The sequence below is a fragment of the Caretta caretta genome, chromosome 4 (assembly GCF_965140235.1).
Source record: "Caretta caretta isolate rCarCar2 chromosome 4, rCarCar1.hap1, whole genome shotgun sequence".
In the NCBI taxonomy this organism is placed as follows: Eukaryota; Metazoa; Chordata; order Testudines; family Cheloniidae; genus Caretta; species Caretta caretta.
Window position 1 is genome coordinate 103,861,777 of NC_134209.1, and position 26,147 is coordinate 103,887,923.

Genomic DNA, 26,147 nt, shown 5'->3' on the forward strand with positions numbered 1-26,147 from the left:
GATGTTCAGCATAGCGTAGGATTGGAGGAAGTGTTATGTGGGGTCTCTCAGGGTTAGACCAGGACTAGTCGATATATTAATTGATGACCTAAGTGAAGGTTACTTCAACACTGACTAATCTATAGGATGACACCAATGCTTGAGTCATGCCAGAATAGTCCAGAATGTTGTTCCAGTACTTTTTCTTGGAGCCAGAATGGCTTCTTGTGATATTTCCTATACTTGTGTTCCAGCACTTCCCAAGCACAGCACTCACCCCCTGGATGAAACACAGCTAGGAGGTTTAGCTTATGCAGCAAGTTACACATTAAAAACTGGTGTTGCCTGATGACTTAGGTGGCTGCTTGGACTCAAGTGAGAGTGCTTTGGTATAAGGAAATGCATGATAATGCAGCTGGGGAAATAGAACCCACAGCATAAGTGTAAATTAGAGAAGTGTTGTATAAGAAGTAGTCATGGGGAAAGAGAGAGAGATTTGGGGATGATAATATGAATTCATGTCACATCCAAAGAATATGAAAGAGCTCTGTTCTGGGATATGTATATATAGAACACATAGTGGGCCTTGCAAGACATAGTGGGCCTAATTCTTCTCTCACTTACACTGGTTTCACCTGGGCATTGACTTCAATGGAATTACTCCTGACGTATAGTAGCGTAAATGAGAGGACAATCAGACCCAATGTGTCAGAGTGCTTTGTAGAATGCATTGGTAAGTCTGCATACAACAGCTTATAGTATCTCTTTACATTGGCTGGGATCTGGAATAATATGCAGAATTCTGCTTCACTCACTTTAAAATAGATATAAAGATAGAAAAGTTTCAAGGATAGGCAACCAAAATGGCACAGGGGTTTCAGAATGTGATTTATGACAAAGTTTGAGTAAACTGAATTTCTTTAGTATAAAATGGTACCAAATGGAGGGACATAACAACCAGCTATATTTATCTGAAAGGTGTAAATACTGGGGGATGTAATTATTTTAAAATGATATATAAGGGTATAATAAGGGGTAATACTTTTCCTAATTTTAACCTTTAGGTTAAATGTCAAGGAGGGAGGAAACATCCTGACAGTGAGATATATTAGGGTGTGCAGTCGTCTCCCAATACTATCTCTTGGGACATTTTAAACTAGCCTGGAGAAAACAGTAGAAAATGTACTGTAGAGAAAGTCCTGCACTGGACTCCGGGCGAATGGCTAGATGACTTAAAGGAGTCACTAGTTTGAATGTTTCTATACTTCTCTGTTTATGGATATAACAAGTTTTCTCTGGTTATGATAATTCTTTATACATCATGGGCCAGATTCTCGTCCTTACTGAGGCTGCTTAGTACTGGTCCTTCTCTATAAGGCAGCTACAGACCCCAATGTAATCAGCTACCCAAGGATTCCCTCAGCTTGAGAAAATTCCCAGATGGCATAGCATAACATCTCCTATTGCTCTAAGGCAGGGGATATGGTCAGGAAAAAGGAAGTTTGGCTGAAGAGCCACTGCATCCAGTCAATCCCTAGCTTATCAGCTATGCAACATATAGCAGCCCTTAGGTTGCTCTAAGTTGTATTCTGGACCTGCTCTGGTAACTAGATTTGGGGGCACCTCTATACCAATATAGCTCAGGTGCACTGGGCAAATAAAGTGAAGTTCTTTGTATTTAAAAGGTAATATAATGTGAAGCAAGGCAGATGGCTACTTTCACAGGACAGTAGGCCCAGATCTTCAGAAGGTACCTAACTCCCAGTGAAATCAATACCTTTGAGGATCTGGGCCTACATGCCCAATTCTGCAAGTGCTGAAAGTCAGTGGGAGTTGAGGGTGCTCAACACCTCCCAGGATCAGGTCTGCTGATCTGCCCAGCTGTACAACTGAAATTACTGAAGATCCAATTCCCTTGGGGATAGACTTCAACACTGTTGCTCACAGAGTAAGATATAACTCAGCTGAGTAGCATGGCAGGCCAGGACACGGACCACTGTGTTTATGAAGATCCATTTTCTTAAAAGCCCCACATCAAGGGAGGAGAAAGGACATAGTATGACACTATGCACTAAAGCTCTTAACATAAATAAATAAATAATAAAAATCCTTCTCACACACAAAGTCAAGCTCCTCTGTCCTTCAGGAAGGGAAGGAGGAAAACATCTTTTGCTCCAGTCTTTTGTTCTCTTTAATATTTTGCAGCTCTACATAACCATGGTGATTGGAACTGTCTGGAAGCCAAAGACAGACCATGGAGGAACACAAATCAGTCCAAACGTCAATTATTAGCAAGACTTTCTGTCCTTGCTGCTACCCGTGTAATGGTCTATAAATTGTGCATATATGACCTGATCTTTGATGAAACGTTTTAGCCCTTCTACAGAATAGTCACAACAAATTTGTTCCCTTGCTTGTTCAGGTACTCACCAGAAATACTCTCTGCATTTAATGGCATCAGAAGTTTTAGATTTAAAGAACAAATAGAAAGAAATAACATGTTTTATACTATGGCATATTTGAATCATAACTCAAATGCGTATCATTACTGCATTCGCTTGTGAATCTGTTCTGAAAACAGTATGGCCTTAAATATTAAAACCAATATATAAACTAAATAAATTATGAATACACAGGTTTCTCAAGCCAGAGAAAAGAATGAAAGAGCAAGTGTGCTTGTTCTAAATGGCTAATACCGACAGAGCGTGCATGATACTGTGAACTATCTAGCAATTTTCTTTTATCTCCACATTCATACTGTGTTTAGCTGTAAACATAATGCAGTGGACAAAGAGACAAGTGTGGTAATTCAAGTTAACTTCACAGTTGCCTCTTGATATATCACAACAACATGTCACTCAGTAATCCTGCTGAGTAAAGTGTAATTACCATGGAACATCTTGTGCTGTCTTGGGATTTCTCATACGGTAAGTCAGAAATGAATTCCTGTCAGTGCTGTAGGAATACTGTGGTACAGCTGTAGGAACAGACTGGCTGGGTCACAGGTCAGGGTGTTCTGCTATGAGTACAGGCCATTCGGGACATGCTTTCTTCGAGTGCAGGCAGACAACCACCCTACAACCCAATGCAGGCAAACATGCATCCACTGTATATTTAGGAATTTATGTGGCCCCATCACTGTAATAGCTGAGTGTATAAAAATGATAATGAATTTATCCCCTGGTTATCCCTGTGAGGTAGAGAAATAATAATATTCACTTTTAACAGATGAAGAATTGAGGCACTGAGAAAATCTGTAGAAGTACTGGAAATTGAACCCAGGTCTCCAAACAGTGCCTCAACCATGAGCACATCCTTTATCCCTCCCCAATCTGCCCTCCTTTCAAAATACCATCATATACAACCACCTTGATTGGTGGCTTGAGTTCTGATGGGTGGTGCTTCCCACTGAATGCAAAGTTAAATCTCAAGTCTGTGTTGCTTTTCAAGCCCTTCATGGGACTGGCCCAAGCTGTCTGAAACACTGCCTCTCCCTTTGTGACTGTGACCTCCCATGTAATTTTTGTTCCACTATGACAATGAAAGCGCTGACCACTGAGGGTGACGTGATCACAGGAGACTAAAAAACCAACTCACCTGAGAGAGACGAGTTACCACCCACAGATCTCACCATGTTCAGAAGTACATGAAAAACTCATATGGTGAGCTTATCCTTATTTTTTATTTAAAAATGAAAATACTAATATAACGAACTCCAGCCAATGACTCATAGCTTTGACTTGACATAACTTGACAATTACCTCTTCTGTTCATTCCCTTTGAAGCACCTGGCAATGTTAGAAGACATGATGCTGGGCTGGATGGATCTTTGGTCTAACCCAGTATGGCCGTTCTTATGTTCTTAAGCAATAGGGAGAGAGATTGTTACCTTGTCTTTCAAAGCTTGTAGTGCAGTCTGATACCACAGTCGTGGACATGATATAAAAATGATGGATAGGTAGATGGTCTGATTATCTGGGCTTCAGTGGGAGTTGCTTATATCGAGAGCAGAGAGAATGAGGTGTCAGATTACTGTCAGGAGCGTGATAGCCGCTTAAATCAACATTTAAATGGTATCTTAGGATGGATAGATGTAGTAGCAGGGAAATGTAAAATAGGTGTAAGAAAAAACAAATTATCTGCAACCCATATGGGTGTAATGGAGGAGAGTGTATGTTTGAGAGAACAAGGAAGGAGTTCTTTGTTTTTCCTACAAACCAATGTTTCTTTATCTGCATTTGAATTCTCATTGAACTATTCACAGAAAATATGGCTTCGAAATCAACCATTAAAGATTCTCCTTAATATCCACATACCATTCAGAGCAGGTCAGCTTGTTTTGAGTTTCTATGTGTTGAAAATCATCAATTATTGCAATAAAATATTATCAGTTTAAATACAATTGGCCAGATTCATCCCTGGTATAACTCCATTGATCTCATCCCAGCATTTCTAGTTTCAAGTAATCAAGAAGAGCATCTGGGGATTGATATTTGTAGTGAAAGAACAGTGAGAACTGAAAATGACATTTTCCCATCTAGACATCAAATATAACTCTTTTTCTTGAGATGGGGTTTACAAAAATAAATCACTCAAGTGCACATGGATAAATCTAAATAGTGATATATTCAAAAATATTTCAATACCTTGATTCTAAATGTGCACCACTCTGCAGTTGTCTAATATTTCTGTGGCCTGATGTTATTAAATTCTTGGATGTTACAATGTTTTGTTATGCTAATTTATATACCTGGAAAGTATTTGAAACTGTGACTCACAATTTGTCTTAGTATAAGTAGGACAAAATTAAGCATCCTACTGAGCGTGATTGATTCACTGTGTTTTCAGTTCAGTATGTAACACTCAATTTTTTCATCCCTTCCAATAAAATCATGCTGAACCACCCATTATTTTAAACATTTGAATGGAAAGAAGAAAAGTAACTAATAGGGCTGTAGATCCCCTCTCTTGCTTTAGCACAAAAACCCATCTACACCCCTAAGCCTCCCCCTCCACCCCAGGAAAACAACCCATAAGCCTGATCAGAAAGATTGCATGTCCTGTCTGTATTTGCAGGTAAATGGCTCTATGTGGGCCCACTTACACTAATGTATATCTAGAGATGCCACACTGAGTCAAAACTGAGAGAAGAATTTGGCCCCATATGTTCTTTTGTTTTAAATATGGTGAGAAAAGGTAGGTCCTGATCCTGCCAACTTCTCTGCATGGGCTGCCTGTGCAGAACCCCACTGATGTCGATGGGGTTCCATGTGGGCACAAGGTTCCACCCACACAGAGCAGTTTGTAGGACTGGGGCTTCAGATTGTTTCCTGTGTGACTGGGGCATCATTTCAGAAAAATTCTGGTTGGGGAGGAGGCAAAAATGGTGTCAGTATATAGAACATTATATATGTGATATTATATCCTGCAAAGCCTGGTGGATGGGGAGCGAAGCAAAAAAGAGACTGACCCTTGCCGCCCATCAAAAATGATGTTCCTGCTTATCTTGTACTTGGTGGTTGGTCCCTCCAGCTTCCATCATCTCTAGCTACCCTCCTGATAGGATTTCAGAATACAAACTGTGGGAATCACTGGACCCACCAAATCTGGTAAAGGAAGTGAAGGCATTGCCTATGGAATAAACTTGTCTAAATAATTCATGTCTACATCATCTTCATAGTAATATTTTATCATTTTTTAAAAATAAATACTTGTTTTGAATAAATTAGTGGCTTAATAGATGGCATTTGGTGGGAAGGGACTGGTGTCATAAATATAAAGGGAACGGTAAACACCTTTAAATCCCTCCTGGCCAGAGGAAAAACCCTTTCACCTGTAAAGGGTTAAGAAGCTAAGATAACCTCGCTGGCACCTGACCAAAATGACCAATGAGGAGACAATATACTTTCAAAGCTGGAGGGTGTGGGGGGAAGCAAAGGGTCCTCTCTGTCTATGTGATGCTTTTGCCGGGACCAGAGCAGGAATGCAGGTCAGAACTCCCGTAAAGAGTAAGCAATCTAGTTAGATATGCGTTAGATTCTGTTTTGTTTAAATGGCTGATAAAATAAGTTGTGCTGGAGGGAATGTATATTCCTGGTTTTGTGTCTTTTTGTAACTTAAGGTTTTGCCTAGGCGGATTCTCTGTGTTTTGAATCTGATTACCCTGTAAGGTATTTACCATCCTGATTTTACAGAGGTGTTCTTTTACTTTTTCTTTAATTAAAATTCTCTTTTAAGAATCTGATTGCTTTTTTCATTGTTCTTAAGATCCAAGGGTTTGAGTCTGTGTTCACCTATGCAAATTGGTGAGGATTTTTATCAAACCTTCCCCAGGAAAGGGGGTGTAGTGCTTGGGGGGATATTTTGGAGGGGGCAGACATTTCCAAGTGGGCATTTCCACTGTTATTTTTGTTAGACACTTTGGTGGCGGCAGCATAAGGTCCAGGGACAAAAGGTAAAAGTTTGTACCTTGGGGAACTTTTAACCTAAGCTGCTAAGAATAAGCTTAGGAGGTCTTTCATGCAGGTCCCCACATCTGTACCCTAGAGTTCAGAGTGGGGAAGGAACCTTGACAACTGGTTATAGACAGGAAAGTAGCGGTAGGAAGGAAAATGTTTACTGAGGAAATTAAATATATTTATTCATTTTTTTGTTTGCACTTTATGATTTTGAGAAAAATCTCTGCCTCCATGCTTTACACAGTGCTGGGTGAACCTGGATTTGGGTTTGATGTGAAAATGAAACTTTCCTAAGTCTGACAACTTCATAGCAGAGACAGTATCAGGATCCCCATCTTACTTGGTGTTATCACCTGGGGAGAGGCTGCTGTCCATGTTTTGACTTGACATTTGAAGACTGATTGTAAGTTAACACCTGGTACTGGAAACGCAGCTGGCTGTGCAGCTGCTCTTTACCAGCACTGTGCATGCTGTTTTCACCATCTGTTGGACCGTGGACTGATGCTGATGTCCTTCGCAATGGGAACCACCTTTAACAGGAGGCCAGGAGTTTTCCTTATCTTGTGAAAATTCCCCACAAAAGTGCTGGCTTGTAAAAGAATTAATATTAATACTTTGTAAAAACCTTTTCCCTTTCTGATGTCTATTGAAGGCCTGTATCTCTCCCCAGGTACAATATCTAGGGAAAGAATGGGTACCTGGGGAATTGTTGAGATACATTGCTCTGTAGTGTCTTTCACTGGCAGTAGCAAGCCCTGAAGTATGAAGCAGAAGTTTTAGCTTCATATTTTAATTGACCCGTGTAGGGGCAAGGTTGCGGAAGATTGGCGAGGAGCTAAGTGGTGGACTGAGTACGTGACTGGATGTAAGTGGAGGATGCAGGCAGTTTAAATGAACTTTGTCTGACAGACCCTGCCAAAAGATATTGTAGCATAAGTCAGCATATTTTTGCCTGTAAACAAGTTAGTTTATGTAATAAGCATAAATCATACATATAAGAATGTAACCAGCTGTTGACCCCATGTAACCCCGAGATAAGTGCGGAGAATATAGCACCGCAGTGGACTCCTCCCCGGTGGAGTCCTGCCTGGTCAGCTGTCCCGAACGGCCAGAGTCCCCTGCAGCCCCTCCGCGTGTCCTCCCCGTGCAGATTGGAGCGTAAGTTCTCCTTCCTTCCTTCCTTCAATAAAGCATAGTTTACTATTCTTAGGCCTGAGTGTCCTCCTTTTGCTGGTATCCCTCTCCCCCCGCCCCCGGCCCTTGCGGGCACAACCCGATGTTAAAATTGGCCCCATGTGTTAAAGTTTCCTCACAGTGCAAATCTCAGGTGGTGAAATGATAGGCTGACTCTCTGGGCCATAAGAACTAGGCCAAATGTGATACAAATATCATATATATGGGTGGTATTTTAGCTAGAGTTGTCTTTGCATTATATTTCCTAACTTACTATGCTACAGTCATTTTAATCATCTGCTTTGAAATTCTAATGATAATCATTAAAAGAATGAATGTGTATCTAGAAACAAGTATGGCTCTTAACACATACTGGGGAGCTTATTGAAAACAGAACCATTTCTCTGGAAACTGGAAAGTTCCTACATTTTTTAGCCTTTATGTGCAACTGAGGCAAAAGTAAAGAGACCCTCAATTTGGACTCCATATTTGAAACTTTGTTTTAAGAAAAGTATTTAATAAAGTACGAAGAAAGTAGACGATATATTCAGAAGACCCACTTATGATATGGAAATGTGGGTAAGGCATTTGAAGCAGGAATTTCTTCCTTTGTATTATACCAGATCCATACTCCTGCTAAAATAATTAACCAGGAGTGCATGTATAATGATCAACAATGTAAGGTATCTCCTGCCCCAGGTCAAACCCTGGGTAAGACTCCCATTGACTTCATTGTACTCAGATACAGTGGCAAGGAGGGTGATATAAGAACCTATTGAACTGTGAGACCAGAATTTGACCCTATGCTCATGGAAAGGAGCCAAGGAGTTTCCTGCTTAAAAGAACTCATCAGCATTCTGATATTTAAAAGAAAGCAACTAATGACAAGCAAACAAACAGGAGAATATAATAATTAAAAGTGTTGAGACAACATAAATTACTTAAAGCACTTTGAGATCCTGAAACTGGTGGTGCCTTAGAAGTGCAAAGGGTTATTACTATTAAAAGAAAACAAACTAACTAATGTGGATCATATACAAATTATACTGGAGAAATATTTGCTTAGGGTTACAGATAGAATGTGAGCACTGATTTGATATTGCAAGTGGGTCAATTGAATAAAACTCTTCTCAAGGCCAGGTGATGACCGAATCTGGGCAAGTGGTAAAACCAGTGACTTTTCTTGATCTAGAATTTGTTCAATATTATTTTTTGTTTAATATTTGTGCATAATGGTTTGAAGAAGCAGGACCAGTGTGAGGAGAAGCTGTGAGGATATGCATACTGAGTCGTTAAATCTCTGGCCGGATTCCAGGCAGGTTCTAGGTGAAAGCTGTATGATGAAGTAGAAAGAGACAGTGTAGCTTTAGAGGCTACATGGTTTTGCTTATTCTAATAAAATTCCTTGTTCAGCATTTGACGAAAGTGACTCTTTCTGTGAGTCTTTACCATTATGATACGGCACAGTTCAATGTCAGTTTGAGATCTGCCTGTACATGAAGTCATTTGATTGCTCATCCATGCTGTATGTCTCTGCCATAACTTAGTCACTGCTGGTAGCGACAGTTTGTCCTGAAGTCAGCCTTTATAGATTGCTGCAGAAAAGGATAAATTGTTAACCTCTCACTATAAGGCTCACTGTGTATAAGGCTGTGTCTGATAAAAGACCACTGCACTGTGAGCGTCTGGTTCCCCACTTCTCTAGGAGCCTGTTGACCATTTAACAAGCCAAGCAGTGACAAGCTGAAACCTTCTACTTCAGATGCAACCCCCAGCATGTTACTGATCAATTGCAGCTTCCTCTTAGTTTTTTCCCTGCTCAATCCTGTGGATAAAATAACCAGAGAATTTACAGATTTCTGCTAATATGTTTTCAGTGTTAAAGTTCCCTCAGAGGAAGCTAGCGATGTTGCTACACTGCCTGTGACGCGTGGTGTATGTGTGAAGTAAAGCAGGGTGGAAACTTTTTGTCAAACCGCTTCTCCATTGCAAAATGCTGCTTGGACAAAATCGATTTTTTTTCACGAAATCCTGTAGATTTTGATGCAATTTCCCATAAAAATATTGAAATGGAAAATGATTCTGGGCTAACACAAAGAAATTGAAAACAGCTGCTCATCTAATTAGTAGACTGAGTGCTTTATCTCGTTTTCTAGATCAAAGGGTCAAACTGTTTAATAACAACACAAACAGGAGACATTTTGATCTAGAAATTAAAATAAGGCATTTCAATGAGTACTATGCACAGCTGCCCTTAATGATTTTAATAACAGAATAACATAGAATAATAGAATATTTATCTTGACATCATATTATGCACTACTGGTGACATGCCGTAACAATGTAAAAGTAATATAAAAATGAAAAAAATTGAAATAAAATGAAATTTCAATTAAAAAAAATTCAATATAGAATTTTTTTAGACTTTCCATTTCATGGAAAGTTTCAAAAATATTTGTTTTGTTTCATACTGGAATGAAAATGTCTACATTCCCCAGCTGTCTAGTATGAAGCCACCCGCTCTGAAATGCATGTTTGCACCACTGCCTGGCGTGTGAACATTAGTGCTAAAGATATGCAGAGTAAATTGTTTGCAAAAGCATGGGCCAAAGAAACTCCTCCGCTTTTAGGGTGTAAAAAGTGGATATGTTTTAGCTGGTGATCCCATGGATGAGCAGGGGGAGGGACGGTGGGTAGGGTCCCATACTCACCTCTCACACTGATGTAAATCAGGAGTAACTCCACTGATGTCAGTTGTGTTACAGAATTGTAAAACTGAGCACCCTGGCCCTGATCCAGCAAAACAACGGAGCCTGAGAGGTCCAGGTGAAATTCACACTCTTAGTGTTAAGCACATATTTAAGTGCTTTCCTGGGTTTGGGCCAGAAAGTTCAGCATCTTGCAGGAGCAGCCTACAGTTAATAAGACCCCAATTTAGTTCCATTGTATACATCTGTGATCATATGTCTGCAGGTGACTAGCATTCACTTTTCTACTGATGCTGTTAAGAGTCTCATCAAGTTGAAATCCAGGAAAAACAAATCACTCTATTACTTTAATATGATTAAGATGCTGAACAATATTTAGACACAGTGTGTATCTATTTCAATGATCTCAACTTTGTTGCCACTTGAGTGCTTTCTATTCTAACAGAGACAATTAAAAAAGACACTACCGAGAGTCTTCAATCTCAGTCCAATGGATTGCTGCATTTTAATGGAGAACATTTATTCCAACCTGTAATTACATTTGGCAGTCTGAAATCATTCATCTTTTGCTTTGAAGCCAGGCTCTCTCTCTTGAACATTTTATTTTAAAAAACCTTCCAGTCATCATCCTGTCTTGTTACAAGGTGAATGTACATATGCTACTGGATGTTTATGCAGAATCACAATACTGTATTTCTAGAAGCTGCATTTGTGTCATCACCTTTCCTTTGTTCAGGATACAACGCAAGCTGTCAAAGGTTTGCTAAAACAGAGATGGAGAAAACTGACATTACTTAGGCCAAGCAATTTTTTAAACTTAAAAGGGCCCTTTCAAGGTTGAGGGGATGAAATTTGACCTACCTTTCTACCCTAGTCCATGTAATTATTTACACAGGGCTACTGCTTGAAAAATTGTGGAACAAACTGCATTAGTTGGTCATATGCCCCCATAATATACAGTAGGTGACATTATGGAATTCCTTGTGGCTATATTTTAAGCTTTAAAACCTTTGGGGTGAAGGGGGTTTTGTTTAAAACGCCTTTTTGAGCACAGGCCAGAAGAGGAGGAATTTAAAATGACAGAAATTTTACAAGCTTGAAAGTGCCTTTGTGACCCCCAGAAGTCTTTTTCTATAAAAAGAAAAATGATCCTTATTGAGCTTTAAAAGCATCCACAAGGTGTCTCTCTATTGGCTGCCATTTCTTTCATCCAGTAAGAGCTACATTTCATACTTTGCTGTCACTTTAAAAGTTCAGCATACTGAGGGGTCCCACAAGATTTAACATCCTGGGAACCAAGAAATCTTAGAAAACAGTGCTCAGCAGCAATTGTCTCTAGCTCCCCCATTAGCAGCATACCTCAGTGGGAGCCACTTGAAAATCTTTGGGTTTGATTTAACAAAGCAGTTTCAGCTGTTGCCACAGTGTGCTCAGTGCACTGAGGAGTGTGTGTGTATGTGTGTGTGTGTTGGGGGAACTTCTTGGGTTCTATAGTGTTAAGCAGAGCTGGTCAAAACATGGTCAGTTTGTTTCACACAAAAAATGAAATTTTAAAATCTTCTGATATTATTGATATTGGAGTTTTAGTTTTAATTTTCCTCCTTTCTCTTGCTTTTTAAGTGACAAAATGAAAAGAGATTGGGGAGGGTGGAAGGAAAAGGGCAGAGAAATTGGGGAAAAAATTGTGCTTGACAACTGAGAACATTGAAAAAAACTGAAAATTATTTTAGAAAAGGACAATTTTTGTTGAAAAAATTTTTGAATGACAAATGTTGACTAGCTCTAATATTAAGGGATCAGGAAGTGTCTTGATATTAAGGGTCCTGGATAGTTTCAAAAGGATACTGCACACATAACTGATTTAGTGACACTAACAGAGGGCAAGTACTGTTTGAACCAACTGACACTTTTCAGAGGGGATGCCCATGGGTACAAATGCTGGAGGAGGTGGGCAGGATGGGGAATGCCAGGAACAAGTTGTTACTACTCTGTAGATGATCCTCTAACTGTAATTGCAAGTCAAACACATTCTCACTGCTCTTCCACCCTCCTGCTGCCATCAAAGTAAATGGCAAAACTCCCGTTAACATGAAGAGGGCCAGGATTTCACGCAACATTTTATATGCACTTGCATCTCTGGTCACATCTGTGGTGGAAGTAGCTGTAGCCACCAAGAATTACACCTGGGTGAAGAAGTATGCTAGACGCATGACCCAGAAATTGTGCCTGACTTGGCACATTTCTTAGAGTTGCCAGCCACAGGCAGATGGTCCCCTGGCATCAGATTTTTGCCTGTGTGGGACAGCAATAGCAACAAGATTCCCATTCCATTTGTCCAACTTCGGGCTCAGAAAAAAAAAGTGTGTGCATGTGAACAATGAGGAGGTGGCCCACAGGAAAAAATGTACTCACTCCAGTCATTTTCTTTTCCATTCTCATTATCACAGGGATTTGTGTATCTTATGCTATTTGGCAGCATTCTCAGCACATTATTTATACGAAAGGGAGGCTTTACCATTTTATATACTTCCTTCAGCAATGTACTCTGTGATGGGTTGTAATATTTGGCTGAAGCCCAAGAGTGTCAAGAAGCTCTGGGACTTCAGTGCTAAGACCCCCTGCTGGAAGACAAGGGGTTAATGTACAGGGACTAGAAGCAACTGGAAGCCAAAAGCCTCCAATGAAACCAAACCAGAAATCAAGGGTAGATTGGTGAGTGTGGCTGAAGATCCAGACAATTACTCTGAGCCCTGAGGTAATGGAGAGTTTTATTTACTTCACACCTTATTGAAAGGGTGTTTGTGTCTTTTATTTGCTTTGAACTCTGAAGCCAGGGAATTTGCACCTGTTTGTTTGGCTCAGAATTTGGAATACTGTTTGCTCTAACTCTGAAGTCAGAGAGCTTTGGGACAAAGTGTTCGTCTACATGGGGAAACTTAATGACCTAGCCATTCTAGTGTAACTATATCAGCATAGCTATATCGGTACATTTCCCTGTGTAGACAAGCCTTCTGTTTATTCAAGCTCTGAAAAAAAATGGATTAAATCCCCCTTCAGGGGCATACAGAAGGACGTTTGCTTGAGTATTGCTTTATTCATTTTGCCTGGGTCCTGTTTCATTGAAGGACCATTTGCCCATTTAGACAAATGAAAAATAAGCTGAAAAGCTTTTTAGTAACTGTGACTCAGTGGTTTAACCTCAAGCTGCCTACTTAAGAATGCATTCTGTGTCTCATTCTTAATAAAATTCTCCATTTGTGAATGGACAGTGATAAAAGGATTTGACCTTTATGTATTATTGCTTGATTTCTTTTTCTGTATTTGCTGGAAAAATTAAAATCAGGTGCTGAACATTCTCATTAGTATTCATTTCAAATATTCTTGCATGTCATTATCCCTTTCAACACAGAGTTGCTATATAATATAAATGTGCTTCTGTCTACATCTTCTGCACTAGAGCTTGGGGAGCTTTTCATTGTGAATGGTTTATTTGATGAATTTTGCCTCCTTTTCAGTTCCAAACAATTTTTGATCTTTATGAATTTGTTCATGCAAGCACATCTCAACCTGTGACGTGCTCATAAGCAGTTTGCTACCTGCAATTACTATTATTACCATTCTGTGACTGCTCACAGTATTGTTTCTGTTCCTTCTTTGGATGAGTAATAGATTAGGGAATTTTTAGATGACATTAAACCTTTCTCTTTCTGGAAACTTTGCATTATGCAGGGTCAGCACTTCTATAAAAATTAGGCTATTGTAATATTATAGGCCGAGTTAGTGCTGAGATTAACTTTCTTTGGTTGCATTCACCCATAGAAATTGTGTGTTTATTCTGAGCATAAAAGGCATGGTCAGATATTTCCTTGTAGGGCAGAGTCCTGGTTAAGGTCTTTTGCATGACCCTTCTTGAGTAAAAAGAAAAGGAGTACTTGTGGCACCTTAGAGACTAACCAATTTATTTGAGCATAAGCTTTCGTGAGCTACAGCTCACTTCATCGGATGCATATCATGGAAACTGCAGAAGACATTATATACACACAGAGACCATGAAACAATACCTCCTCCCACCCCACTGTCCTGCTGGTAATAGCTTATCTAAAGTGATCATCAAGTTGGGCCATTTCCAGCACAAATCCAGGTTTTCTCACCCTCCTCCCCCCCCCCCAACTTACTCTCCTGCTGGTAATAGCCCATCCAAAGTGACCACTCTCTTCACAATATGCAATTTATCAGCCTTGGCGGGCCTGGGTCAGCTGATTCAGGCTTGCGGAACTTGGGCTGCGGGGCTGTAAAATTGTTGTGTAGAGGTTTGAGCTCAGTCTGGAGCCTGAGCTCTGGGACCCTGTGAGGGGGGAGGGTCCCAGAACCTAGACTCCAGCCCACACCTGAATGTTTACACAGCAATTTTTAGCCCTGCAGCCTAAGCCCCGTGAGCCCAAGTCAGCTGACCTGGGCCAGCCACCATGCCACGGTTCTCTTATTCCAGTGTAGTTGTACCCACAGGGTATGTCTTCACTGCAGCATTTGCAACCTCACTGCTAGAGAAACATGGGCCAAGCACAAAGTCTGATCAGCCACTCTGAGACCTGGCAAACTTACTTATACCAGCATCAGGCTGTTTAGGACATTTATTTTAGCCTCTCTGGGCCTTGGACTCACAGCAGTGTTGCAAAAGATGCAATCTAGGACAGTTAAGTCAAATTCTTATTAGACAGAAGCAAAAAGAAAGAAATAGGAAAGAGAATAAATAAAATGGGGAAGGAAAATGACAGCAGAAACCAAAGTCTCTCATTCCAGAGGTGGTCATGATTTAGCTGGTGCCAGTGAGGGTGGCATACCATCTGGGTCCCTCTCTCTGGCCTGATCTGGTCTGGACATCTCTCAGGATCAGGGTGATGGAGGCCCAGTGGTATCACTGTGGAACCTGGGGTTGCTAGAGATGGTTGAGATGGCAGCCATGATGGTAAAGCTTGCTCCTTTCAGTCCACCTGGTTCCCAGCGAGCTGCTAATTTGATCCTCCTACTGAAGTATTTTTTTAAGGACTCCAAAAGGGAATGATAGGTGAAATAGCCCATTCTCCCACTATTTTGCTCACCAATTAGCCCTCATTTATGACATACCAAGTCTGGTCCATTGATTTTCAGTCTCACACTTCTCTAATTTACTAGACATGATCTCAACACTGTCCTTGGGTTGTATCAGTAGGCCTTTTTGTTTGAATTAACCCAGTCTTTTGTCTCCTATTTTACCTCTCCCATAAATATTTATTATTATAGGTGATTGGATCATTTTATTAACTTTTATCAGTTTTCCTTCAGTTGGAGTAGGCCTTCTAGACGCCAGTTATTACAACGGGCTCCATGTAATCCTGGAGCAGCTATAACCAGGGACCGAGAATAGAGCAGTATCCTTTCCCATCCCAGGAACCCTGCACTCCGTACATGGCACCAACATTCCCCTCCCATCCAGGGATAACACATGGGCCAGCCCATCTCTTCTTCCCCCTTCCCTCACCCGCAGACAGCCTTCTTTTGCTGCCTCTAATGTATTGGTCCTAAAGTATTGAGTGGTAGCTATCTGTGTTACAGTGTTGAAGATTTGATGTTCAAAACAGGATTTGTGAGGTGAGAGGGTTTGTTACAGTCACACTGCATAGAATTTTATTTTTAACTTTTTCTTTAAAAAACAATCCACAGGAAATTACTCCCCCAAATCCCTACATTAAAAGAGTGTTATTTAAGTTGCCAAGCCAAGCACTTGGAAGTTAAGAAAAATCAGATATATAGTTCTCCATGCAACCTTAATTCAGCCCCCTACTACAGTATGATGCAATCTTTAATTACATGATCACATACTATTTGTTTTTCCACAGAACTCCTGCCCTCATTCAAGATGCAAGTTGGATACATACACTGGAGGCAGAGTTAAGTTGCATTGGCAGCCATAAATCTGGCATGTCCTAACTTTCTAGTGCTTGACTTTGCTTTTTACATAACTTACATATTTAATATGTGTTTTGTGTATAATATTATATAAGTACAAAGGACTTCTGTTTAAAAATTTTTAATACAATTCTCCCAGCTGTTCTGCAGAAGATCATTTGTTATCTCACACATTAGTCCAGCGATTCTCAAACTGTGGGTTGGGACCCCAAAGTGGATCACGACTCCATTTTAATGGGGTCACCAGGGCTGGTGTTAGACTTGCTGGGGCCCAGGGCTGAAGCCAAAGCCCAAGCCGCACCACCCTTGGGATTTGGCTTTAGCCCCCCAGCCCGGGGCGACGAGGCTCGGGCTTCAGTTTTGGACCCCCACCCCACCTAGGGAAGTGAGTCTTGGGCTGGCTCAGGCTTCACTCCCCCATCCTGGGGTGGTGTAATAATTTTTGTTCTCAGAAGATGGTCACGATGCAATGCAGTTTGAGAACCCCTGCATTAGGCTATCTCTCACAGTTTTTCAGACTGCTCCTAGACCACTTCTTCTGTTTTGATGCATTTGGTCTCACATTCCTCCCCTAATGGAGATTCCCTCTAATTACTCATTTTTCTATTCCCTCTTTCCACCCTTTGCCTATTACAAAAGTCAATTCAAATCTGAATTTTCTTAATTTTATAGGTCTGTATCAGAATTTCTCCATTTACTGAGGGCTTTGTGACCCAACCCTATGTGGCTGCATAGCTGATTAGTAGAGACTAAGACCCAAACACAGCTATTTTGCCATTTGAGATGGGCAAATTTTTTTAGGCAAATACTTAATTGGCAAAAAAAATATACTTTTTTAAATTCATTTTTCAGGGCATTGGAACTATTTGTGGATTTAGGGCAAATTTGATTGAAACCCGCCCCTGGATTTTTTTTAATTGCAAAGTGTTTTGATGTTTTGAGTTGAAATGATGTTTGATTTAGAAATATAGGACTGTTTTTTAGAAAATGGTGAAAAACACCCCAAACCAAAACACGCACAAAATAATAAAATTGGAAAGGGTTCAACTAAGAGTTTCATTTGACTCCAGACCAAAATTTTGTGTTTTGGCTTTGGTTTCAATGAGCAAAACCTTAAACAAATCAGTTTTGGTTTGAACTGAACTGACTCTTTTTCTTAAGGATTTTTTGGCTCTGCCCTGAACTAAAAAATCTATTATTTGCTCAGCTCTAGTTGCCACTTACCTTATTCTGGCTGCAAGGGTCTGTGTGCCTCTTCTCCCCCTCACATGTCCCTTGAGCAGGTAGGCACAAAGGTGTGGGAGTAGGCTGAGCCTAGGCTACACTCTCCATAACATGTCAACCAGCAAGGCTGAGCTGACACAAGGTGGGGAATAATCTACAACCAGCAAAGGGCTGCAGTAAATTATTCTCCTTTGGGAACAAGGGGAATCAGGGGGTCTCTGAGTCACTCTTTCTGTGCTACTCAGCATAATGGCTCAGTTTAGGTCTAAATTCCTCCTGTCTTCATCTATCTATACACCCCTTTTGCATACACTCCCTTGTTCTAAAGAAATGTATAGCATGATATGCTACCTCACAGAGCCTTCATTTCTTCCTTCCCCATACCAATATTCATCAAACAGGATGCCTTTTAGGTGACCTGCTTCTTTTGTAGGCCTTGAGGCAAAATAATCAGGTTAGTTTGGTGATTACACCTTTCCTAAAATCATCATTTGAATGAGACTCCCCAACTATAAAAGATAGACACAACCTCATGATACTTATACTGCATGTTCATGCTTGTGCACTTTCAATGAAATAAGAGATAAATGTTCATGAGGGTCGTCTCTCTTTATTTTTTAAACACTTGACTATAGGATAAAACAACTGAGATATTTGGTGAGGTAATTAATGAGAATTTTCACATTAGCACTTCTTTCAAGCTTCTTTCTTGCTACCAGTTAATCATTATTGTTGTTTATGGTTTGTTAAGCATGCTAAGTGTGCTTGGTGCTATATGTGATAGATGTAGTAGTCTGTCCCAAGCAGCTTACAGTTAGAGCTGGTTGAAATGGTTTATTTTGGGGGGGCAGGGTTTATGGAGGAGAAGAGAATGAAATTTTGAAAAGCCAATGAAAATAGTATGAAGAGTTTTTGCAAAATTTGTACTTTTTTTAACAAGATCGTACTTACAATCTAACTAATGATCATAGTATAGTAGTTACTTATCTGATAGTATTAGAGGTACTGGACTGGTAATATTATAAAAAATATCCAAAATAGCAAATCAAACCTAGTCTCTGTTATTTCAATTGTATTTCCACCCCAAATAATTTTACAGAATAATTGAACAGGTATTTTTTAACTTGCTGAGACTTGGCTTCAAGTTCGTAGTGACAAGGGTGCTAGCCTGGAACTCAGGAGACTCAGATTCGGTTCCTTGCTCTGTCATAGACTTCCTGTGTGACCTTGGGCAACCCCCTCGTCTCCCTGTGTTCCAGATGCTGTACTGGATGCTAGTTCTTGACTAGCCCACAGAGATGTTGTGAAGCTAAAATACATAAAAGATTGTGCAGTGCTTAGATTACGGTAATGGGTCGGGGGTCGGAGTGGGGGATAGGTATCACAGATAAAAAGTTCTGTGAATCTCCTGCAGAATCACAGACACTGAAAGTCTCTATTTTGTGACCTTATGGGGAGTGTAGAGCCCTGAACATCTCATAAGCCAGTTGCACACAAGGGCCACCTATTCTACAGACAAGTCAGCCTGGTGCACCACAGTAAACACCCATGCCACAGGTGAAAGTTTGAGTTATACAAGGTCACAAGACATGTAAAGAGTAATACCACGGGGTTCTGGGACTCTTCTCCCCTGCTAGGACCACAATATTTATAGTAGTTACCACAGCCATAGTGCTGTACTAATGACTACTGTGCGGTTCCAGACCTTCTTGTTGTTTTTTAAAATAAGTAACAGTGTAATTGTTGAGAGAAGTATCTTTGCCATCCCAAATTCTGCCTGGAGAGACTAGAAGTTGGTTCAAGTTCCTAGTCTCTGGATAAGACAGTATTTCCTTTGCTGGAAATGAGAATCCCAACTCCTTAATCAGTGATATCATTAAAATGGGAGCAATGTGGTGGAATCTTCCACCCAATGGGCTTCATCTCTGTGCTAAAAGCATCAGCTCCATACTGAAACTTTCACCTGGGACACTTCCATTTCAGATGTTCAACTTTAGAGTGCTATGATTAGCAATAAAAGGCCTGAAAGAAATGGCCCCTTCACAGATTTTAAGGCTGCAAGAGACCATTATGATCATCTAGCCTGATTTCCTGTATAACATAGGCCCAAAGAATTTCACAATTCTAATCCTGTACTGAGAGTTCCTTCTTCTTCAACAGAGGGGCTCCTTGACCAGATTTAGTCATATCTGCTTAATTTTCTGACAAAGATTTTTATTCCACTTCTCTCTTCTTAGCCAGAAAGAACTCCGTTGTAAGTTTGGAATGCAGGCTAAGTTTGCATGACTGGCAGTTATGAAAAGCAAACCTTTATTTGTGTAAACTGAGCACATTTGCTATGGAATCACTGAAAGATAAAAATCATGGGACCCCACGATGCCATCTTTTCAGCCACTTTTCAGGACAGAGCCAAACTTTAAAAATCACTCCTGTCAGTCAACTCTGGAGGGACTCATCTCCTGATAAGGTATCAGGGAATGTAATGTGTGTACTCACTACATCCATCAAGTGCTTCTCTATGACTTACTAACAATATACAGCAATAAGGCAGGACGGAGTCAATAACTCTACCTCTGGGGAGGGGCACCTGGCATTGGTCACTGTTGGAAGACAGGATACGGGACTAGATGGACCTTTGATCTGACCCAGTATGGCTGTTTTTATGTTCTTATGAACAGTTCCAGTCTTTTTAATTTCTCCTCACATGAAGCTGTTCCATACCCCTAGTCATTTTTGTTGCCCTTCTCTGTACTTTTTTCAATTCTAATATATCTTTTTTGAGATGGGGCAACCAAATTTGCACATAGTATTCGAGGTGTGGGCATACCATTGATTTATACAATAGCATTATGATAGTTTCCATCTTATTATCTGTCCCTTTCCTAATGGTTCCTAGCATTCTGTAAGGTAGTGGATAGTATTCCAGTGAGGAGTATCTCTTGCCAACTGAAAAGGCCAGTCCAGTCTTAAGCCCTAGGAATCCACTTATTAGATAAGGTTAGCCCCAATGGCTGGAGTTTAGTCATTCCGATCCTGACACAGCAAGGTCCCTTAAGTATATACCTAACATAAGAACCCTGAAAGCATCCTCATTCATTCTGATGGCACAGTTTCCTTCCTGGGTGCTGCCAGAGTTAAACAGTGCTACTCGTGTGCTCAGGTGCTTTGCTAGATCAGGGCCATGTACCAGTATAGAAGCTCTAGCATGAGAGTATTTTCAGTGTTGTAGATCAGGAACTGAACCCTACAAGCTATGGAAACATGATTATATTTGATTAATAGATTCATAGATACTAAGGTCAGAAGGGACCATTATGATCATCTAGTCTGACCTCCTGCACAATGCAGGCCACAGAATTTCACCCACCCACTCCTGCGAAAAATCTCTCACCTATGTCTGAGCTATTGAAGTCCTCAAATCGTGGTTTAAACAAGTCTGTGTTTGTTTTTATATCATACATGAGTTTTCAAATCTCTACAAGCACATGTAACTAAGATTTTTTGCTACTCTTGTAATGCTTTGACCTCTGTGCCATTGAATGGAGACTATTTGGGAAAGCTTTTGGAGGTAACATTTTAACTCATTTATTGCATGGGAATGATTCTTTTCTGAGGCCCACTTCTTAGTGACCATTTTCTGGTAGATATAGATATACACTCTTCATTTGTTTGCCCTGAAGCTTGAACACAGCTACCATGCATCATACTACCCAGACGTATTCTTTGGTATTAGCAGCCTGTTTTGTTAACTTGGGTCAAGGTATGGCAGTAAACCAGACAAATCATGTCACAGAAACTTAATAGATTTTGTCATAGCATGGTTCCTAATGAACTCATTTCATATTCATGTAAAGGTCTAATATACTTTCATAAGAATTCTGTCATGGCGGAAAATTAGTCAAACATCATTAACTGAGACAAAGCAAAAGGGTCACCTTGTAGTTTTGAAAGGAAACACTTTGTAAATTTCAATTACTATAACAAAGATGCAAAAATAAACCCATTAAACTGTGTCTCATGGTACATTAGGGAAGGAGGGAGTGTGTACAGTGATTAGAACAAGGGAATGGGGGCCAGTACTACTGGTCCCACTTCAGCCTCTGCCATTGATTTGCTGATTAATGTAAGGCAAGTCATATATTCTCCCGGTGCCGGAGTTTACCCACCTATAAAATGAGTATAACACAACATACTTACATCCCAAACAGGGGGGGCATGAGAACGAATGCTTGGATTAATCCTTTATATGTAAGTCACTTGTGGCACCTTAGAGACTAACCAATTTATTTGAGCATAAGCTTTTGTGAGCTACAGCTCACTTCATCAGATGCATACTGTGGAAAGTATAGAAGATCTTTTTATACACACAAAGCATGAAAAAAGCTTATGCTCAAATAAATTGGTTAGTCTCTAAGGTGCCACAAGTACTCCTTTTCTTTTTGCGAATACAGACTAACACGGCTGTTACTCTGAAACATGAAAGTCACTGTAGAAGCTAAGTGTAGCAGTAGTATTATTAAACTACTAAAGACAATAACTATAGAACAATGCAATTCAAAGAAGCTGAGTAGACATAAAATAAGTAATTTTGGGAAAATACTAGCAGGGTTGATTCCAAGGCCGGGTAAGTTTCAATACCCAAATGGGTGAGATGCTTCACAATAGAAGGGTATATTTTCAAAAGGCTCCATCATTGGGCAAGCTGCACAAACAGTCTATTATTCCTGATGGTATGCACAGAGTTCACAGTAGTCCTTTTTCTAGAGTCTAAGCTAAAGTTGCAGCAAGTCTGGAAACAGGATTCAGGCAGATACAGTAACCAGGCTGTTAGCCCCACAGTGATGGTAAATCCATCAAAGCCAAATTCAGAGCAGTGCCAGATGCCCAAACACTGCTCCACAAAGGATCAGATTATCAAAGGAACTCCATTCCTATTTAAGTGCCATTGAGATCGATGGGAGTTAAGTGCCTAAATACTTTTGAAGATCTGGATCTCAGTGCCTTTAAAAACCAGGGTGAAACTATTTACATTTTACTTCCGATATTTAAGGACATTTTCAAAATATTTGTGACTGTTCTGCTTGTGGTCCAGATTGTGACAGGCCTGTACTTGGGCACACAGAGGGGGAGGAGGCGTGGTTTTAATTTATTTGGCACCACTTGTATAACCTGTCATGCCAATAACATCTATGGAGCTTGAAAAAAAATATACGGGGCCAGACCGAGCTGCAGACTTGCACTGGAAAGAGCACAGGGACTGCTCTCTCAGTGCATCCCCAAGGTTCCCAGTGCTAGAAAGGAAGTGAGGCAGGAAGGAGGTGGGTCCAGGGCCCTGCAGCAGAAGCAGAGGAGAGTGCACCAATCTAAAGCACAGTGTCGTCTCCACAGTGATACGAGAGGCATAACCCCTCCTTGAACACCTCCTGGGGCAGTGTGGCTACAAACAGTCTGTTACTGAGGGTGGCAGCTAAATATCACCATTTGGCACAGTTTAGATTGGAAATGGGTCTTACAAAGTCATATAGTGATATATATTCCGTAGGCTTTCCTCCACTTCAGTGGCCTTTGGATCAGGGCTGTAGCATAGGTTTAGATTCAAGCAGTAATACTACTCTTAGGCCATAATTAAATTCCCCAGTGAAAAAGCTACCCGAGGCTTAATAATTCCTAAGAGGGAAACTTCATTGCTGCCACTTTGAGAATAGATAAACCACCAACAAAAAAACCCTGCTGGTTCTTATTATGCTAGAAATGTTTTTAAATAGCTTTGAAAGTAGGTGTTTATAAATAAGTAATTTAGCATGGGGAAGCAGCAGCAGAGGGAATGGAAAGAGGGCATGGGGTCCGAAGTTAGCTAATGAGGCTCAAGCATTTTGAAAATGTGAAGAGGGCCACCTTGTTGGTCTTGAAAATGTAATGAAAACAAAAGGATAGCTATCTGGTTTGAAGCATTTGTCAGAATCTCAGTTAATATTTCCTAAGCATAAATAGAAAGAGGATGTGAAGGCTTGCATCAGGTTGTAAAAACTTGGTATCTAAAGCAAGGCACCTAAGTGGCTTGATTTGCAGAAGTGCTGAGTCCCAGGCTAGGGCTGTAACCATTGGACCATCCATAAGTTAATTTAAGTTTATTTCACTATAGTAAGTCAGATTGCAAAGTACAGTAAAGCAAGATGGAGATAGAAAAGTAGGAAAGCCAACATTTGAGTGAAGAGTCTCCAGTCCTATCAGTTTTTTCATAGATTATGAATCTATGATCCAGAGATTCCAAGGCCAGAAGGGACCATTGTGATCATCTAGTCTGATATCCTGTATAACACAGGCCATAGAACTTCCCCATATCTTTTAGAAAAACATCCAGTCTTTATTTAAAAATTGTCAGCGATGGAGAATCCACCAGGACCCTTGGTAAATTGTTTCAGTGGTTAATTACCCTCACTGTTAAGAAATTACACCTTATTTCCAGTCTGAATTTGTCTAGCTTCAACTTTCAGTCATTGGATCATATTATACCTTTCTCTGCTAGATTAAAGAGCCCATTATCAGAAGGGTTGTGTCAGTGCAACTCCCGCAATTTTTGTTTTTATCTGCAAACTCTGTTTTGCTTGTGTGGGAAGGGAGAGGAGCTGGCGGAGGGCAGACACATTATGGATCGTGCTCTATGCAGCCCCAAGTGGAAATACTGCTGGAAAATACAACATAATTGACCCTGCACAGCACAGAGTGCCTCCTGTGGCCTGGCTCCCTAACTCAAAACTCCCATTTGAGGATCCAGCATGCTCTGCACCTCTCAGGATAAGGACTTTAGTACCATTAGTGTTGGCATTAATTTCACTTTGCTCCTGCACCTCTGAAAAGGAGGTCAACATAAAGTCATGGCCTGGGTGGACACATCATCTACGGTAGCCATTATGTTAGAAGGGATGATTTGCTCAGTGATTAGTGTGGGGAGTCTGACCTTGCTCCCAGGTAATGGTTTGAGGGTGAGGATAGGGTTTGTGCTCCTTGCTTATCCTTGACATATGCAAGGTTTATGTGCTCTTTCGTCCACCCCATCTGCACAGTCACTAACATGTTCTCTTTGAAAGGAAAGTTCAGCAGGAACTCTGCAAGTTAGAATTTGCAAAGCCTGTCCATTGTGTTTTCCCTTCTCCGACCTACTGTTTATTATTACTTAACATCTGAATTAAGATATGACTTTTATGTCCCATTCGTGGCTCCATTGTGCTGTGCACAGCACATATGGTGAAAACAGTCCCTCCCCCAAAGAACTTACAACGTAACTGTGACACTAAAATAAATATAACTATATTTATTCAACAACAGAAAATTAAGATATACAGTTAAGAGTAGTAAAAATAAATCTGAAGAGAAATAAATACTATCTTTTTAAGCATTCCAGTGATAAATATTAGACTGCAGGAATATTAGGAAAAGGGAAATTAATTTGAGACTGATAAATGTCTTAGTGCTTTGTGAAATTTCAATAAACTGACAGCTGGTATCAAAACAAAGCACAGCTATCCAGTTCCTCTTAGTTGCATAGATGTTCCTCTTCAGATGGGAAAAAAGTACCTTAGATTTTCATTTGAGACTGTCCCCCCCCCCCACCAAAATGCCCTTTAAGTATATTAATCAGAAATGATTTTGATGGGATTAAAAGTTCCAACTGATTTTCATTTTCTGTAGTATTGGAAGAGAATGTGAAACCAGCCTAGCACTAGATATTCTGTGCTTTACTTGTGCATTCATAACTATTATAATTCAATCATCTCAGCAATGAAATTAACGCAATCAAGTACAATGTAGCACACATCTTTGTCTGAAGTTGCATTTTATTTGACTGTCAACCAGTTTTCATTTTTCTAATTTTGCTAATTAGCTGTGGAGCTTCCTTCATGTATACACTTTTTTCTTTTTCCCAATGAAAAAAGCACTTTCCAGCATTAGTTTTCTTTTTCTTTGCTTTTATGTTGAGAAGTTTTTAGTTTGTGAAGGTGATGTTCGTTCTTCATAACAGCCTTTATCTCTACCATCTAAATCAATTGACAGAGAAATTCAGTCTGTCCATCTGTCAAAAATATGTACCAGGAATCTTTAATATGTCTGAATATTTCTAGTATTTCAAATATATATAGCTGACTTGGGGTGAAAACAAAGAGTAAAACAAAAACCTTATATATTACATATATTTAAATGCAGTGAGCAATTTCAAAATTCTGATTTAAGTATATTCAAATTATAGAAATATTCCAAATGACTTTTCTTTTTAGCAGCCCTGAATTGCTTTACACAGACATTTGCTCTTAATCCTGCTACTCCAAAGTATGTGATTCAATCTGCAATATCAAACTGTTTGCTTTTAGCAGGCACTTTATGAGAGATTGGACACCGAGCTAAAACGTGATGGAAGCCTTTCAACCCCCCCTTTCACCCCGCCTTGCTGTTAAAATCCTCACGGACATATTTGCGTGTGGACTAATCACATTACAGCTAAGATTTGTCAGCCATTCAGCAATTACAATTCACCGATCCCAGGCAAGAGATCTCTGATATGCTAGAGGGAAATCAACAGGCTTCTGCTCTGTCTCAAGCAGTACCAATTCTGCCAGCCCAGAGTCTCAGCAGCATTGCTGCTTATGCAGAACATGGTGCTCAG

At 40.2% G+C, this 26,147-nt stretch overlaps 1 protein-coding gene across 4 annotated transcripts in view; it reads right to left on the reverse strand.

Moving 5' to 3' along the window:
* The window catches only part of GABRB1 (gamma-aminobutyric acid type A receptor subunit beta1), a 272,071-nt gene that overhangs the window by 244,366 nt on the left and 1,558 nt on the right, over positions 1-26,147 (reverse strand). The window lies entirely within an intron of this gene.